The sequence below is a fragment of the Labeo rohita genome, chromosome 5, assembly GCF_022985175.1.
Source record: "Labeo rohita strain BAU-BD-2019 chromosome 5, IGBB_LRoh.1.0, whole genome shotgun sequence".
NCBI lineage: Eukaryota > Metazoa > Chordata > Actinopteri > Cypriniformes > Cyprinidae > Labeo > Labeo rohita.
The window spans coordinates 46,839,641-46,855,105 of record NC_066873.1 but is presented as its reverse complement, the minus strand read 5'-3'; the positions used below and the strand labels follow the sequence as shown (position 1 = coordinate 46,855,105).

The following is a 15,465-nucleotide window of genomic DNA, read 5'->3' as shown; positions in this document are numbered from 1 at the left end:
TAAAGCACTTTGGTCAGCAGTCGCTGTTTTAAACGTGCTTTAGAAATACAACTGCCTTGCCTTATAATTAGTTGAATGTCTCGATCTGGACTATCGAAATAAATGAAACCCTCTTTTACAAAGAGTCTGAGTGCAGGAGAACAGATGCTGTTGAGCTCCGTATAAATATTGTTAAGTCTTCTGAAGTCATACTAAACGTGAGGAACAGACCCTGTGTCTGTGGTGAAACTAAGGAGAAACAAATTAGTCTCATTTCAATCCTTATTACACGCACACGCACGCACGCACGCACACACGCACACTTTAATGGTTTGTTTATCATCGTTTGGCCTCGGTTCAGCCCCAGGCACTTCCACATCATTCCAACACAGAATCACATGCAGAAGAGACACAGAGAGATGAAAGACGAGAAGAGACGAGTGTCCAGCAGGCTTTGTGTGATCCACCTCACTGACCCTGAACCTCGCACACTATCTGTTCACGCAGACATTCAGAGCTGCTCTGTTTTCTCTCGCATCAGATCGAACGAGCAAACGCCGTGAAGCACACGTGAGCGTTCAGCGCCGTTCTGCCCTTGAGAGACAAAGTCGTCCACATGAGCCTGCTCCTTTCTCTCCTTCCATTTTCTTTCTTTTTTCTTTTGGAGGGAAATGTTTGCCTGTGTTTTCGTGGTCGTCATGGACACCAGCACTCCTGGCTTTATGGAATGACAAAATGGTTATAAAGTTACGTAACTTCATTCTACTAATTTCTCCATTAGAAGGAGCAGATTGTATACTGCCGTTACTGTAAATACGTGTTTTGCTTTCACAAAAGACACACGACAGCGAAGAAGCTCGACGAAAACACAGTCTGTCAAAGAACATTACCGAGGGTTATTCTCATTTACTCATTCATGAATCATCTTAACTTGAGATTTCAATCCTAAACGTCTTCCTCAAGCAGCGCAACCTGCTAAATGTGGGTTTTCAGATTAAACCGACCAGACTAAACACTAAAGTCTAACCCTTTATCTCTATAGCGCTTTACACATTTTATGAAGCATCACAAATTCAATAGCGTCACTGTTCGGATCAGTTCAGTTCTAGTTTTGTTCTCATCTGATGGTGCAGTTAAACTGATAGTACGGTCGAATGTTAAAGTCTCTTTTAAACCCCAACTAATCAAGTCAAATGTGACGGCAGTAACGTACGTGACGCGTGAACGTGATCGGTCAGACCTGCAGGACCTTTTCTGTTCATTAAAACAGGCAGATCTGTCAGCGTGATCCACTGACCGCGAACAAACACAACACGGGCCATCTTCCTCTTCAACACTACATCGGTTGTCTTAGCTTATGAGACTTGATTTGATATTTTGTGATCTAATGAATGACGTTCAGATACTGTGTTCTGCCGTCCGCTGACAAAGACCGTCAGCTCCGATCTTATAGACGCAGTGATTCAGACTGACATCACGTCACCTGTCTGACCGGCTGCAGCATCCGCATCTGCATACATCTCATGCTTGACAGAGTTTGTGTGCATGTTTTTTATGTGTGTTTGAGTTTGTACGAGTGTGTGCGTGTGTGTTTGTGAGACCACGTCGTGTACTCTGACTCCATGACACGCTCCTTCACGTGTTCTTTCTCCTGAAAGTGTTTCTGGTCCGGCTCCTCTTCAAACCTATAATACACAAATTCATGTTAGCGAGCTGTTAGTGGAATGAGAAAATACAAACAACTTAACGAACCGTTTCATTACCTACGGCAGCATTTCTGTTCCTAAGAAACTGGTGGATGTTCGGCCGTTTAACGAGCCGGAGGTTTCTGTGCTCGGAGAAGATGCACCTTTATTTCTTTTGAGACGATCTGAAAGGTTTTTCCTCTTTAATTGAATGGCTTGTGAGCAGCAGTTAATGTCTTACATATGCAGCGCTGGCGTGGGTTTGGAGACCGTAGTGACTATTACACATATGGAAAAGGTTACGTAAGATCGCAGTCACACCGCCCGCTCACGGGGAGAACGGCATGCTGCGGATACCGGCGCAAAGACTTCACAACATCTGACGAACTTCGACGCGCGTGACAAAATTGAAACAACTCGAATGATCTCCACGCACATACACAAGAGAACACAATAAGGGTGTGAGTGTTTGAAGGTTAGCATGCATTATGCATTGTGAGTTTTTTGTTACTGCTTGTCCTCATGCTAGTTTATGAAGATAAACAGCAAAGACTTACAGAAAAATAATCCTGGAGAAACAACAGATGCGATCGTAATAAACCCGACGGAGTTTCTCGCAGACGATCGGTGCGGTTCACGTCGCCAGGTTTTTGCTGAAGCATTTTAGATTCATTTCAATCACAAAAGTAAAAAAAAAAATGTGACGCATACCCAAGCAGTCCAACATTTTTTAAGTTTTGATTTCAAGTGGATTTTGAAATTAATATCAATTAATATTAATATTTTAAATCAAACACTTTGTTTGAATTTGACAATTTACATCTGATGATCTTTTGGCTAAAATAATAAATGCACATTATTCACAATGATACGAAACAACAAACACGCGCTCGTGTCACCGTAAAATCATCCAGCGTCGCTCGATGACTAACTACTGCTGTTCACAGATTAACTATTCAGCCGTCTAAACAAAACCTGTCCATTTATAGAAGAGAGTCGTGCTAAAAATACTCTCTTTTGTTTAGCGTGGTGAAGTGTGTCCCGATGCTCTCAAACGCTGACGTTTCGCTGCTTTCACAGCAGATGAACAACAGGCCAAGCACACACACACACACACACACACACACACTCACACTCTCTTGTTTTGTGTCAGTCCTGATGGCCGAATCTGTTCTCGCACAAACTCTGCACACAACAAGCGTCGGAGCGGATACGGCTCACTAATGACTTGATACAGCACCATATACTGCCGACAGTTTCTTACAAACAGCGAGTGAAACAGTGTGCTTTGTTTATGCTAGTGTAGACCGAGTTGAGCTGAAACAGAGGGACGATAGAAACACTTTAAATATGATGAATTTTGCTCACACATTCATTGTAGTGTCCTGACCCGCTGGGAGAAATTGGCAAAGATATTGAACAAACTCTATTTTTTGAAATACTCTAGAATTTCATTTCATTCTTGTCCTTTTATAAACGTAAAACTGAACCTAAATGTTTGTGATTTTTAGTCTGTGCTCTAAAATTGCAATGTTTCATAACTTCATAGTTATTGTGCAATGTAGTGTGTTATGTTGATGTGATCAGTAAATCAATGCAAAATATGTTTTTCCATTTTAGCTCATCAAAATAAGTTAACCAAGATCAATTTCATCGCTATATGAGATTTAACTTTAATATAGTCAGTTTAAGTTGAAATGAGCCAATACATAAATGTTTAAGGCAGCCGCTGAAGTTAAGATTTATTAGTTGAAGTAGACGTAAATGTTTACGGCGCAGATGTGAAATGAACAGACGGAGCACTACGGCATCTGACAGCACAGTTAGTGAGTGAACGTGAGTAAGTCGACCGATGATTATGTGAACGAGCGAGTTACTCACTGACTGACCGACCGAATGTTACTCGTTTTGTTTTTACAGCGGTACGATGAGCCGTTCAATGTTTTTGCAAATCAAAACTGCTATTAAATCTTTTAGAGATGAACTCTACCTACCATGAACGCTTCATTTAATTGTTCAGTGATTTAGTGATGAACTTCACCCTGTTGAACTCTCTGATATTAAATAGCAAATGATCAGTTACTAGATTACTAGCATATTGGCTGTTTATTAGTACTTATAAAGCACATATTAATGCCTTATTCTGCATGACCGTATTATAGATCCCTTAATCCACCCCACACCTAAACTTAACAACTACCTCACTATCTATTAATAAGCAGCAAATGGGCAGTCTGTTTAGGGAAAACTCTTTAGTTAACAGTAAATATGCGTTCCCTGTTCTAAAGTGTTACCGATATCTTTTCTTTTTAAGGCTTTTTTAACATTTGAAATGAGTAAGTTAGGCTTTAGAGCTTTAAGATGTTTTAACCGTATCTTACGTGGATACAACTGGTACAAATGTTCTTCTTGTATTTGTGAACTGACTGTAAGAAATATTGTACTCAGTAATATTGTAAGTATTTATAAAGGTTGTCAGATTTTTACAACAAAACCCGCTCAATGGCTACTCAGAATTAACCCAAAAGTAGCTCAGTCGTGTTTCGTGTTCCAGGGTGGTTTTATGGTGGGGTAAAATTAGCATTAGATTACATTAGAAAATATCTGAGTTACTTTTTCAAACAAGTTAGGCCAGTTACTTTTTTCCCCATTGATTGATTGACAAGTCTCCTGTCGGGAAATTGGGAGTAAACGTGATGTTACTGCGAACATGCATTAACTCATCTCACTCAACAGATTGAGTATTCCTCAAAATCAATAAAAACAGTGAAATGCAAACTAGAATATGACAAAACCCTGCAATAATTACGTTAAATAAAACAAATATCCTTTATGTATTTAATCCCATTTTATTAACCAGTGTCTTTGCTGCCGACCTTCCATGATGCAATTCAACCATACTATCTTGAGTAATTTTTGCTTATTAATCTAACATTTGTGCTTCATGTTTTTTTTTTATAGCTGAAGAGTGATCTCTTGCATAAGTGTACTTTCTTTTAACCAATTACTATCCATGAAAAGTAACTAAGTAACGTAATTAGTTACTTTTTCAGGGAGTAACGCAAAATTGTAGCGCATTGCTTTTAAAAGTAACTTTCCCCAACACTGCTCATCAGGACTGAAGACAGTTACTGTATGCGGCGTGCGTGTCCTTCGATCTGTTCTGTCGCAGATGTGAGAACATGAAAAGGCTTCGGTCTTTACTCTGATCTGGGCTCTAATGGCTCAGGATTGCGCTCGAGTTTCCTCTGCGTTTTTAACCGACCGGTCGAGTAATTAAAAGAGATTAAGAGAAATGTAGCAACGTGTCTTACTGCAATCAGCACACAATGTCATCTCCACACGCTCGCGCGCTAACGCGATTACCGTAATCCGATTTGTAATCTGGCTCCAAAAATGGTGTTGTTAAAGAACCATCTTGGAGGATTTTGAGATGTAAAACAGCTTGTACTACATTTCATCTGCTTTTACGATCATTTGGCCTTCTCTTTGCTGATCCAGTGATCTGGCGTTGCACAAACCCATGATAAAAGGCAGTTTAGTCCGGTTTGTGTTCGGGCCAGAATGACGCTCACGGACCGCTGCATGTGAATGCAGGAGCTCCCGCCCGTTAGCGTGCTAATTAACGGCTGTTTAATGCAAACGATACGGCGTCCTCATCCTCACATCCATCCGCGCTTCTCCTGCCAGCCTTTATTTTCAGGCTGCTGTGTGAAATTTGAATAAGCCTCTCATATAAATCCAAAAACATCAGTCTGGAGACGAGCGCGGACCGGATTAGACTCAACGTGATGAAAGCGTCACTAATGTGACTGACACAGACAGACAGATGAACATTTCCTGCTTAATTCTAGAATATCTTCACTTTGTTTGAACCTGCTCTGCTAAAGGATGCGAGACCGAATCCAAACGCAGCGACAAGGTCACGTTAGTTTCAGAGAGACGCGTGAGACGCGTGGACGATCTGAACGCAGGCAGCGGTGTGATTTCATGCGCTTCGATCGCTGTATTTGTTGTGATGTTGCCATAGTATTTTAACAAACAAGGCCACATGTGCTCGCCAGCGTTCAGACGGAGCCGCGCTGTGTCGGGTCTGTTGGACGGCGGCTCCAGCGCTGTTTGGTGTTTATGTAACTCTGCTCTCTGTCCTCTGGAGATGCTAAAAAGACGCACACAAACTTCAGTGCATTTTTATAACAATCAGAATAAAGCGTGTGAGCTGCGAATGAGGTGAGGAGCGGAGGAGATTACAGCCAAGAAAAATACAGCAAAAGACAAGAAAGGGCAGAAATCACAAGCTGTCTCTTTACTGTAAGGAAAATGTGATTTTGCTGTCTGGTAAAACAAACAAACAAGCAAAAAAAAAAACATTATTAAAAAGCATTTCTTTTTTTATATTAATGAAGCAGCATCTATAAACAGACACACTCAAACACACATTTGTGTACAATCCTCTAGTGTACAGATGTTTGTATCTTTTGTGATGTTTGTCATATGTGTTTTTGTTAGTAAAAAAATGCTGCCCTAAGTTTAAATCCTTTGTGGAATTTATACAAATATCATATATTTGAAGAGTTCAGATGCAAAAATTCCATCTGACGTATTTCTCTAAAATGAGCATTTGTTTCTGGCTACTCTGTATAGGTTTCTGTGTAAGTACTGGTACTTCTGATTGGGCTGAGGCTGGAATTTAGCGAGTTTGAAGTAAAAGCATTTGATGGACGTGTGCTATGTGTCAGGAGCATTCACTCAGTATCATCATTTCATTTTTGACCGAGATGGCTTTTAGCTGGTTTTGCATCTGAACTCTTCCTTTATTTACAGTAGTCCTTCAGAAGCGACATGTTTCCCACTAGACAAAATAAAAACCCTTTCCTTGTGCTTTTGGTTCTTCTTTTGATGTCTTCATGCATGAGCATCAGTGAATGTTTGTGTTTTAGTAATATTAGTCGTGTTTGGCTCGTTCTCAACGTGAAAAGACGGATCTGAACATCATACAGTCGCTGCTGGAAAAGATCCAGAAGCTGCTGAAAAAGCAGTGCGAATGTGCAGGAACTGAAGATCAGCGGACAGAACAGACACTCCTGAACGACCTTCAGGAAACAGAAGAAGCGAGAGGATGGAAACCACAGGATCGACAGTGTGGTTCAGTTATTACTGTGTGGAATAGATGGAGGCTCCAAAAAACGAAATGTGTTTCATGACTCCTCCTTAGTTTTTAAACATCTTGCAGGTTTATGAACTTACAACTATACGCATACTCTCTGCGTTAGTACTGCGGTTGTAAATGCTCACGAGAACATCTGACGATTATTACCTTCATAAACAGGCATCATGGAGCATAAGATCCCAGATGATCAATCAGTATAAAACCAAAATCTGTGTTGTTCCTCAACTCTGCTGTTTTTTACCAGCTGTCACGCTCTACCTGTTTATGATGGAGTCACTGCTCCGGATAACTCGTGGATAACTGGCTCGTCACTGCGAAGTGTTAGCGACACGACGATTCTTTTGCCACCAGGCGTCATGCTGCGTTTAGGCCTGCGGTGGGACGGCTGGGGATTCAGCGGAGCTGTCGATCACTGTCACGCCTGGCTCAGGGATGCTGTGAGGAGAACATGGGAGAGATTCAACACTGATTTTGCATTTGTTCTCTGTCAGTAGAGTGTGAGATCAAAACTTTTGCTGCGACACACTCCGTCAAAGCGTGACCTGTGATTGAAAAACACAAAGTCGTCGGCTGCAGCGTTAGTTTTGTGAACCGCTGTGTTTCTGTGACTCACCTGGATTGTTTCCACACCCTCACAAAGCCCTGCGTTACATAAGATGCATTAAATGTGCAAGATGCAAAGTCAGCATGCAAATAGGAGACGCAAACGTGTTTTACATGCATTTTACAATAACACACAAGGTACTCTAGTTATATTTAGGACGCTAAATGGCAAGCCGCAAAAGATTTGTTTGTGTTACTTAGACACGTGAAACGCATTTTATTACTAGTTCAGCTTCCATTTAATGAATTAGATCTATAGTTTGTTCTTAATATGTGGAATGTATTATGGTAAGAGATCATTGACGTTTCAGTGTCCTCTATTGATCGAATGTCTTTTCACTCACAGAACTTCCTTTCTATTCTGTTTCTATTCACATGGACATGAATGTAAGTCTCGTGTGACGCACCTTCTGTCAGATCTCTCTATAGACCGAAGCGCTGGAAGAGGCGAACGAGTTTCACAAACGCACACGCACGAGTCGACCGACAGACAGAAACTCACAGAGAAACTCAAGAGGGAGAAACGCACATCTGTAAAATCATGTGAAATAAATGCCAGATGCCTGTAATGGAATACTTCATTGGTCTTCGTCCTGTGCAGTAACAGCCTCATTCAGACAGTCGGAACCGATAAAAACAACAAATAAATCATTTCTTCTTCTGTATTTTTGTCCTGTTTTCCAGCACAAATATCTAACCATCCTTAAACCGAGCTACATTTACTGGAGATGCAAAATGACTTTAATGAACCTCTCTGAAAAATGTATTAAAATGAAGTGAGGTTTTGCTGAAAAGAAGGAAAATTATTTTATGTTCTCTCTTAATTTTGACACATTTTTCATTTTTCAGAAAACAAGACTTAATATCTGGCATCATCTCCAGTAAACGTGTGGTGATTTAGGGATGATCAGATATTTGTACTGCAAAACAAGACGGTCCGCTTCTACTGTGAGTTTCTATGGAAGGAGAAAATCACTTTTTGCAGTAAGGATCTGAGAAGATCCAGAAACAACATCAGTAACATCTGACAACATCGGACCGTCTGAACAAAGAGTCACGTGATCATCCGTCTCCTTCGGGCTACAGTTAAAACACGACCTGAACCGAGCAATGACTCCTCACTATTGACTTTTTACTAGAAGTTTTAATATATTTTCTTATGACTGTGAAGCTGCTTTAACACAACCTGCATTTTATAAAATGGTATATAAATAAAGCTGTACATTTGCATCTCAGAATTTATCTGTAAATAGCATTTTATTATTATTATTATTATTATTATTATTATTATTATGTGTCATATTCCATTGTTCCATTGTAATTCCTACGTATGTCTGCACTTTATTCTGCACTGGAATCTCCCGTCACCAAATTCCTTGTGTGTGTGTAAATAAAGCTGATTCTGATCAGTGACACTCATTTACACAACATACTTTTGATTCAGCACCTGGAAACGGAGCACAATCACTGTTAAAATCTTTTTCTAAGCCCTGATTTATTTTCAGATTTTTGATGTGGAGTCAATTGTGAATGCGCATCAAATGGTCTTTTTAACAGCAATTTAAACAATTTAGCAAAGCTGTGTTTTAATGGCGTTGTGATTAGAGCGTGATGAAGTTTGATGTGATGTCAAGCGCAGAAATGTTTTGGCTGCGGGCAGAAGAGCTTCCGATGGCCTTTACGTTCCTTCACATGAACAGTCACATGACAACTGAGAAAATCTAATTAAGATACGGAAGAGCAGTCGTGCCGCCCGTCCGATTGGGAAAGTGATATGATGAACGCAGCTCCTGGTCACTTCAGGGTTTTGATCTGGAAAAACTTTGTAATGTTTTCTGAAATGCCTACATCCCCTCAAGCTGTTTAATATGACACTAATAATAAGTAGAATCATGTGTGATGTGTTTAAGCAGACAGGTTGTAAACAGGTTGTATGAACTGTGCTAAAGAGCACACATTATTATTGCTTTTGTCTTTTAGAAACGACTTGCCTGAATCAAAAGTTTTCTGAAATCTGTCCGGGAGAATCTCACGAAAGCTGTGAGGAACACGTCAAGAACCTTTCAAGAAAAGTCATAAATACACACAGAAAAAAATAATTAATGTAAAAAAAAATTTCACTGAGAAACTGCTAATAAATTTCACAAACAATTACAAAAAAGTCACTTGAATTAAATGTGTCATCTTGAAGTACAAATAGTAAAGTAGTATTTTCTTGTAAATCGTACTCATACAATAATCTTCATGGTGCAAACACACACACACACACACACACTGCAAAAAACAGCAACAGTGTTGTATTTATGTGGTGGTGTTTGTCGTAGTGTGTTTCTGGGCCACGTGCAATAATCAGAAACACTCTGGTTTACATCGGTCACATAAACAGAGTCTGTGCATGAGAGAAACTTTGCATTGTCCTCATCTCTGCGAGTATAATGTGCGTGTTTCAGTGTTTGTAGTTTGTCTTTGTGTCGGGCCGTCGTGTTTCTGTCCGCATGTCCACGCTAAAGAGGACAGACAAGTGCAGACTGAACATGTCACGGCGCGTTTGAGTCACGCTGCCCAACTTAGTCACCGCTGAAAATGAATATAGACTCATGTAGAGCACCACACCTCACACACACATCATAAAATCAGATACACTCTTAAAAATAAAGGTGCTTTACGATGCCATAGGAGAGCCTTTTTGGTCTAAATGGTTCCATAAAGAACCTTTAACATCTAAAGAACCTTTCTGTTTCACAAAAGGTTCTTTGTGGCAAAAGAAGATTCTTCAAAGTATAAAAAGGTAAGAAAGAGATGGTTCTTTGACTGAATGGTTCTTTGTGGAACCAAAAATGGTTCTTCTATGGCATCGCTGTGAAGAACCTTTAAGCCCCTTTACTTTTAAGTGTGTAGAACAGATTTATACTGAACTAACCATATTCTCTAACCCTAACCCTTTCTGCATTCGTTCACTTTTGTTATTATGAAGATCAGTTTTACTCTGTGAGGCTGTGTGACACACAATGACCCGATGCCTTTGTGAGAAACACAGAGGGAAAGTCTCTGAGAAATCTAATCTGGACTGAGGGGTATTGTGGGATGCGGCAAAAAAAAAAAACAACAAAAAAAAAACACTTGGACCCTGAGACGCTTCCTTTAATGCTTATTAATCAGTGTTTCATAACAGAACATGCGGCGTCTCTCAAAAATCACACGGCCGCATGCGCTCACACACTTTCTTTGTTAATAAGGTTCCTCTCTTTGAACGTGTGTGAACGTCCTCATGCTGACATCAGCTGGATGGTGAGAAGCAGCAGACGGAGCTCATGAGGATCCAGATGCTTCATAATAAAGCTCATAATTGCGCTTTTCAGGTCTAAAATCTTTTAAAATCTGCAACTTCAAGCATAAATTTCATGACTCATTTTAAATCCACAAAAAGTAGTCAAACATGTGAGACTAATGCGATTCTAACCGCACTTGAGCAAATGAGCAGCAACACAAGGTCACGGCTGCGATTCTCAGGCGATACTGAAGTCATAACACGTTTACCTTGAATGCAAAGTCAATTCGGAAGAAACGTCTGCCAAATGCATTTCGTGCAAAATCTTTACAGCAAAGCTTTACAGTGGCCATGAAGAGGCATTTCAAAATAAGAAAAAAGAAATCCTTGTACTGCAGGTGCAAGAGTCAAAAGAATACTTGGAATCAAACAGAAAAATGGCTCAGCACATTGCTATCTTCAGTGCTCGCTTTACAACAAACATTCAGCCTTTTACTAAGCAGATTAACAACTGAGGACAAACAGCTGAATTCAATTATCACAGGTAGAGCTCAATTAACATAGGTGCAACTCTAAAACAGTCTGGTCACCGACATATTCAACACAGAACATTGCAACTATTCAGCTACAACAACAAAAAACAGATACACACCCACACACACACAAACCCAAACAAAAACAACAACAAAAAATAACTTACAAAAGGCAGGAAAGCTCTAGTTCTTCATTCATACCCTCATTTATTAAGTAATGACATTAGGAGAATTATTAAGAGTCATTGTCAAAAGTGATCTTCAGTTATCGAATGTTCTTAATGATCAACCACCCTTTGTTATTTCTACGAGCCATAGTTTGAGGGACAAGCTTGTTCATGCTGACACCTATATCTCTTCCCAACCACTCTCGTCAATGCCCAGGGAAATTTGCCATGCTGTAATTGTAGGGGAGCGGGGCACAACCCAACACTTTTTGAATCTCTCAGTTTGTGTAAATCCACGTGGGGTACAGAGTATAAATATTTTATCCACATTATTTTCACACTTGTCTAGTACAAATACGTTGTTTTGTTTCATAATTACAGTGTGTACGTTTTTGTTATTTACCTCAAAAGAAAGGAAGTGAAATGTGACAACATGCCCCGTAGGTGGGGTACATTGTAACGTGAGGGGCGCGTTGTAACGTGACCATATGACAGCTTAAAATGTTATCTGATCGAATGAAAAAAATACATACCACAAACTAAAATATTCTGTCAATAAAATAAAATGATTACATTTTTCAAATAAAATAATGGTGTTTTATAAGAATTAAAAAAATGTCTAATTTTTGAGGTTCACAATGAACACATCGCAACCATGCGTGGATCCAACACGCACAGGATGGCGACAGTTCCTGTGCTCTTTTACAGTGAATTAGGTTAATTCAATTTCTCTGCTGAATTTCTCTCTGTCAACCATTTATTTATTTGTTACTGGACAATTTAAAAACCTTGAAGTTTGTAGGTGTTTTCCTCCGGTCTGATGTGAAAAGAGTTTCTGTGATCTTCTGGTCTGTAGATGTGGATCAGGTTCCTTCTATTGTGTGTTTTATTTTTAGCTGTTTTATTGTCCAGCAAGTGGAAACGGTGCGTCTGATCAGTTAGTGGAACAGCAGCACACGCTCCTCCACAACACACACCATCTGAGGAATCATTCATGACTGATATTACGGTGCGGAAGGGCATCTGAAAATACTGTATGACACAAATATTGATGTACGGGGGTTCGGAACAGAGTCACACAATGAAAATACACGTGAAGAGAGAAGGGAAGAAAAAATCTCGCTCCACGTCACGATGTTGGAACGTTCTCGTGGCCGCATTATCCTGCGTTTGAGAATAAACAGGCAGGACAGACGCTCATCATTTATGGCTTTAATACAAGCATCAGTGGCAGCATCAATGCGCTCTGAGCGATTCACAATCCCAGAATCCCCGACCTCAACCCCGGCGTGTCCCTGGTGTGCTTCTATTTTAGAAACGCCGCACTATTCTTCTGCTTTGCGCTTTTGCTGAAGCCCTTAAAGATAAATCCCTGCTGTCAAATGTTATCTGTGAAGGCCCAGAGCGTTGTGTTGCTGGTAGGCTTTTTGATGATCATTTTTATTTGCTCAGCAGAACGGAAAATATCATACGGCAGATGTGAGGCAGATAAGACAGTTTAGTGGGTCGCATTACATCGATTTACTCCGAGTAACATTAAAAAAGTCGTCGTATCTCTAACGCAGCAACACGATGCGATTTCATATTCAGACACCGAAATGAGCTCAACGGAAGAAACAACCCAGACCGGCTGGAAAGACGTGCCTGAGGCGACATTCCTGCACAAAATAACGCTGCTTCGTGCATGTTTCAAAAATATCATCCAGTGATAGGGGCTAAAAGCATGTTTAGATATGAATGAGAATCTGGCGATGCTTTATTAAGACTTTTTGTTGTATGAACAATATTACAGAAGTTCAGAAATCGTACCGTTTTCATACAGTGACTCGCGGTCGACTGACTCGTACCCGGGCGCTTCACACCGCAGGTCCTACCGAGCAAGTTCACTGCGGCAGAAAAACCAAACATATGGAGTATTGTGTAATTAACCACACTGAAATAAGGCTTTATTAATCAGTTATCTGCCTCGTAGTCATAAAAGGGAATAAAAGTTGTGTTTTACTGCCACTGGTGTTCATTTCAGCTGGAACATGTTTTGGTGGAGTTATGTTTTTCGATTCAGTCTGTGTTGGAAAGAAATTAGCGAGCAGAGGGGCTGTTTTAGCCAACAACTGCAGGTTTCCTCTACCGCAGTCATTCAGAACTAAACCACAGCACTAGACCTGGCTTTTTTGACCAAACTCACCCTCATCTTCATCTTCTCGCTGATGACGGGGAGACCAGTGATCGGACGACATCGGCGAATGATATCGCATCACTTCCTCCGACTGCTTTAATTATCACTCGAACTTCACTGAAGGAGGCGAAGGGTCACATTCTGGACGGGAATGAATCGTTCAGCCTCCACAAAACTCACCTGGAATCAGTATATTTAGGGATACTTATGCGTTTTTAGCCTTTGGTCACTTTATAACGTTATACGTCGATTTATAACATTACATTACACATGAGAGTAATATAGACATTTTTTAGAAACACTTTACCTCACTTATTTCTGAGTCCGTTTTTTTCCCTCCACTCCTTTAGGGAACGTTGGATCTGGAGACACAGAAAAGAAAGGCTGAATTCATTCTTCATGTGATCTTTACTGGTATGTATTATAATTAATAAGAACGTGTGGCTTCACTGAAGATGGATTGCGTTCTCTGAAAATGAAGTGGACAGGGTAACACTTTATTTTGATAGTCCACTTTAGACATTCTACTAACTATAAGTAACTTTGCAACGACATGTCAACTAATTCTCAGAGCAGACTGTTAGGTTAGGGTTAGGATTAGTAGAATAAGTTGACATATACTGGCGAAGTTTAGAAGAGTGTTAGAAGATACGAAGCAGACAGTCTACTGATACTCTAATGACTAGTTGACATGCAGTTGCAAAGTTACTTACTGTTAGTAGAATGTCTAAAGTGGCCTATCAAAATAGCTGCATTACAGATTACTAACAGAAAGTAAGAAACTACATTTTAAGTGGACAATATTTTTTAGATAATTATCAGATGATAGAATTAGTAATAACTAACTGAAAAAGAGGAGTTTGGTCCAAATATAACGAGGTTTCTGATTGGGGTGACTCACGCTTACAAATCGAGCTTCTTTACTGCCATTTGTGATTCCATCAAGAACCTTTCACATCCACTGGACAGAACATGTTTTATAGTGGAAAAGGGTTCTTTAGATTATTAAAATGTTCTTTACATGGAGAAAAATGAATAGTGAATCGTGAGAGGTTCTTTGGGAACCAAAAAAAAGTTCTTCTGTGGCCTCACTGCAAAAAAACACATTTGAAACCTCTATTTTGAAGCGTAATTTTTAGATGCACACTGCATCTAACTAACAAAACAGAAAAGAAAAAATGTAAAACCGTAAAGATTTGAGCAGACTGTCGCCATAGAGATGAACAGACACAGACGACCCCGCCGTGACCCCAAAATCAGCAAGCCCTAATTAATCACAAACGAGGAAAAAGTTCATTCCGTCTTCAGCACCCACCAACAAACCAGGTACAAACTGTCAGACTTTAATTTTCTTTGGTTTGTTACCTGAAACACAAAATCCAGGTGAGATCAAACATTGAACACCAGACGAATAATAACGCGGCTCGCGCTGTTAGAGATGCCGTAAGTCTTTCCAGTAAGGTTCGGTGTCATCGTATCATATTCAGAAGCACTTTAACAAGCATCAGAATGAAGCAGCAGATTTGTCAGCGTGATGCTCATATTTTCCTGATGACGCCGATTCGCACCAGATTCTGTGGCTAATAAACCTCCAGCACTTGAATATGACATTTGGACATGACAGATAAACACACATGTTGAGTTGGAGCGCAGTCTCAGCTTTGACCTGCTGTCCTGTTATCAGAGTCCCCCAGCAACCATCTGTCTCAGGAGGTGGACGCACAGCAGACAAACTCACAGTCTGCCATGAAACAAGCGCTCGGATCTGCGGCACAAAGAAGGAAAGAGCAGACGCTTCGCTCCGAACGCAAACTGGACTGCAGATCCGCAGATGGACAGTAAGATTCCCTTCCCCGCGGTCGCCGGTCTTCTTCGGCTCTCTGT

General features: G+C 40.3%; 1 long non-coding RNA gene across 5 annotated transcripts in view; it reads left to right on the top strand.

Moving 5' to 3' along the window:
- The window catches only part of LOC127165321 (uncharacterized), a 57,038-nt gene that overhangs the window by 34,911 nt on the left and 6,662 nt on the right, over window positions 1-15,465 (top strand). For all 5 annotated transcript variants that reach the window (XR_007827766.1, XR_007827763.1, XR_007827764.1 and 2 more), the window contains exons 2-3: window positions 13,932-13,995; window positions 15,266-15,419. This is a non-coding gene — a long non-coding RNA (uncharacterized LOC127165321). The remainder of the gene's footprint in view (window positions 1-13,931; window positions 13,996-15,265; window positions 15,420-15,465) is intronic.